This window comes from Cupressus sempervirens, chromosome 5 (genome assembly GCF_028749045.1).
Source record: "Cupressus sempervirens isolate cs-2001-9-10 chromosome 5, ASM2874904v1, whole genome shotgun sequence".
NCBI lineage: Eukaryota > Viridiplantae > Streptophyta > Pinopsida > Cupressales > Cupressaceae > Cupressus > Cupressus sempervirens.
In genome coordinates this window covers 242,774,472-242,778,636 of record NC_143122.1, presented here as the reverse complement: position 1 = coordinate 242,778,636, position 4,165 = coordinate 242,774,472, and the positions used below count along the sequence as shown (strand labels likewise).

General features: G+C 36.3%; 1 pseudogene; it reads right to left on the bottom strand.

Annotated features, from left to right (window-relative positions):
* Positions 1-1,537: 1,537 nt before the first annotated feature.
* LOC149555430 (uncharacterized) lies at positions 1,538-2,633 on the bottom strand (annotated as a pseudogene).
* Positions 2,634-4,165: the final 1,532 nt, after the last annotated feature.

Sequence of the window (4,165 nt, the reverse complement as noted above, 5' to 3'; positions counted from 1 at the left end):
GGCATTAGGAAACTAAAACATCTTAACATGGCCCTCCTAGCCAAACAAATCTAGCTTATCTTTAATAGTATTGGGGAATGGAGAGACATATTTGTTAATAAGTACCTTAGAAGACAGTCAATTCAATTCTTTCTAAACAATAAAGACATTTTGAGCAGGTCTATTATTTGGAATGGTATTCTTAAAGCTAGAGAGTTGGCCAAGGCAAAAGTAGTTTGGAAAGTGGGGAATGGGAAGGATATTCTCTTCTGGATTAATCATTGGTTGCTACAAGGAACTCTTATCAATAATCCTACGTTTGAAATGTGGGCTAATGATTGTTTTAGGCAATTTGGTTTGAAAGTTAGTGATTATAGAACTGACTAGGGATGGAAAGACTTGTCACTCATCTCTAAGGATCTCAAGCCGATCATGACTATGTTGAATTCTATGGGTATTAATAACAAGAGGGATGAAGTTATATGGGGTGAAAATCCTAATGGTTGTTACTCGATAGCTTTGAGCTACAATTCTCTATGGAGCCTAAAAGAGTGTTAGAAGTTGTAATCTTTCCTTGGTGTATTTATAAACCAAGGTTAGAACTCCTTTCTTTATTGTTGTAATATATTAGGATATAAGCCAAGGTATCCTAATATATTTCATTTTTGTCTTTTTTCCACTACATCTTATTTTGTCATCTAGTGGAATATGTGAGAACAAATATTTATTGTAATTTCTAATTTTAGATTATTCCTCCTTAAGAGGAATCTCACACTTGGCCTCACACACTTATGAATGGTGGCATTCATAGACATGGGAGTTACATTCTAACTCCTCTCTCTCATCTCTATTTAAGAGATGACCCTCCTCTCTCATTTACGATGAGGTTTCTTCCTCTTCTCAATTATTGTATGAGCAATTGCTCTCTTGCTCTCTCTCTCTTTCTCTCTTCCTTCTTAGGCTTTTCATGCCTCATTCATAATATCACAAGGGGTTTTCTTTGCTTTCCCCTTTCCAAATATCTTGTCTCATGGTGTTGGATCTTGAAGCTTTCTCTCTCCTATTTTATGGTAACATCTTTTCATGCATTAACACACTTAGATTCTTTCCTGGTTTTTTGCTTATTTCCATATTTCTTTTTCCATTTCTAACATGGTATCAGAGCAGTTTAATCTTTGTTTTGAGTGTGTGCATGAAGGTACCATTTGAAGGAGACTCTTGAGAGATTTCACTAATTCCTTTTTAATCTTCTTAAGTTGGAAGAAATTGAATTTTTTTTGGGTTTGGCTGGTTTACTGCCAAACTAGATTAACTCCTGTTTGCTCTAATTTGTGTAGGTTTGGGAGATTGCATGTTATTGTAGTGATTTTCATTATAGATTTATAGCGCTAGGGCTTATAGTTTCTGTTGATTTAAATATATTTGATTTAAAGTGATACTTTGCTTAATCATCTTTCCTTCTTGCAATTCATGTGCTTTATCAGAAGTAGTTGTCCGCATGTTATGAACAACAGTGCACATTAGTTTGCTTTTTCTAGCCATTGAACTTGCCAAAATTTTAAATTGGATGGGTTTTATTTCCTCTCCTAGGAAATTTGATCACATCTAGACGGCCAGGACCACAGGGTTCAGGAGCACCAAAAGGCATGTAACAATCATAGCCTGTTGTAAACCTATCTTTTCTATAGTGCCCTTCTACCTCTGCTACTCCACGTATTGCCCATCCATTGCCTCCATCACCTTATCCTTTGTCACCTTATTGCCAACGTTTAAAGTGTCATCCAGTGCATACAGGCTTATCACATATCACTGATCACCAGCAGGTGCATTGGGTTCCCTGTAGCCTAGAACTTTCCAATCATTGACACCCTCTTTTATACTTGCATACTCACTATCTTGCCCATAATGTTTCAGAGAGAAGTCTTCTGGGAGACCCTTAAGCATGGGGGGTATGTTAATCAAAACCTAGTGAGTCCATGGGACAATGGGATCATTTGGGTCAGGTGCATCAGGATCTTGCATGATAATAACTAAACTTACCGTGCCCTTTGGAACTCCATACCACTCTAGTGGTGGTGAAATATCCTCCTTATGGCCCCCCGCCAGAGGTAATGGAAGCATTGGGAAAAATTTAATTTCCTTACATATACCCTGATCTGGAGAGTCGGCATTTACGGGCAGCACTTGCTGATGATTCAGGTCTTGATGCAGCTTATTTGCTCGCTGGATGTGGAGCAGATGAACTTATTGATCTTTCATGCGATGCATACTAGACCCTGTTAACACTGAATATAACTGTAGCTGTAAGTGGTACAACTAGTTGACGTTTGGTGTTCGTTAAGAAAATTTCTAGCTTTCCAACTATTTAATTGGTTGCCTTTGTGCCTCTTGTATTTGGTCTTGCATTGAGGAAAGGACTTGTTTCCTTCCTTACGCTCATATTCATAGTAGGGTCTGCAAACTGGAAATGCGCATTCATTGCAGGCCACAAACAGCTCCCCATCAGCTATCACTCCCACATTATCTCCACAAATGTGGCACTTCTGCCTGTCCAAATCTTTTAGAGGCTTTGGACCAACTTCTCCTTCATGGCGAATCAGAACAAGCTCGTTCCTGTTATGAGATCTTGCGACCATGCCAACATTGGCCTCCATTGTTGGTGTAGCTGAAACCCCTCCCAGTTAACCCACAGCTACCACTACTAGCTCAAGAGAAGCGAATCTCAAAACTGCATTTTAAGTGTCTTCAGCTCTTGGGTGTCTCAGATCTGTAACACCCAGTAGATGTTACTAAAATAAGAGATTGTAGTTGTTGTAATAACAGAACTTGGTCTTACTATGCGATATTTGTGGCTAACTTGCTACAGACAGCTCGAGTTCCAGCAATTGAAGGTACAAATTTCATTCATAGTTAAAATTATTAACATATTTTGTTCAAGCTTTTTGTGATTCTAGGAATCACTCAGTTGGAAAATTTGCCATCTATTGTGCCACAGCCGGAGGTAACATTTTCTTGTCCTTTCATGCAAGATTCTTTTCCTTTTTTTAGCTCTTGACAAAAGCATCATTTATTTTTATTATTGCCTCTTGTCAACCTATTTTTGGCATGAAATCATTCATTGTCAAACAAGTGCAATATTTTATTTTAAATCTCTCTTACTCCTTTATGTGATTTTAAGTAAAAAAGGAGAAGTTAAGGATTTTTTTTTGACAAGTTTTCTTAGAATTAAAAATTAAAACTAATCAAAGTTTTATTTTTATTTTTTAACATAAAAAGTTAAGTTTTTTTTTAAATATCCTCATTTATAATTCCTTTTTGAGGATTCTTGTCTTTGATGGTGGGCCCATCCTTTATACCTTCTTACTTGTGTTCACCTTCCATGGAGATTTTTACTGATATCTAATAATTTATACTTATTATACTTCTTATTTATCTCAATTATTTAGGTTTATGAGTTATCTTACACTATTGCCTTCATTATTTAATGATTTGATTTAATTAATCTATCTGCACATGGTTGCAGTTTTATGCTTTTATAGCATCGTTCCATGCACATGTTGGCACTTTATGGTTTTATACCATTGATATACATGATTTATATGATTTTTTTTTTGATTTTCATAGGGAGCCAATTTTTTCAAGGATAACTATGTAGGTCCCCTAAGTATAACTGATACATAGTTTCCTTATCTGGCCCATGGAGTATCCCTCCATCCTATATTGGTGTGCACTCATTTTATATGGAGTTTCCCTCCATTGGATCCTATCTATTCCACTTTGATAGGATAATATCTTTATGGAGTTTCCCTCCATTTGGTTCTATTGGTTCCACTTTGAAAGGTTGATATTTATGGAGTTTCCCTCCATATTGTTCCATTTTTGCTCCTCAATGAAGAGGATGTTATTATTGGAGTTTCCCCTCCAAATTCAGATAATTTGATCCAATTTGAAGGCAATATGTTGTTATATCCTCATAATCCATTCTTTTGATTATCCTAACAAAAATCATGATAATTCTACTTTGATCATCTTGTCTCTCCTTTATGTTATTTTCATATATTAATGTGATAATGATCTGCATACATTATTGCTTAGATCATGAGTCATGCATGTTATGGAGGGACGCCCCCATTAGCTTGCAGTGGGATGACTCATTAGTGGACTGTCTATATCCATGAGATTGACG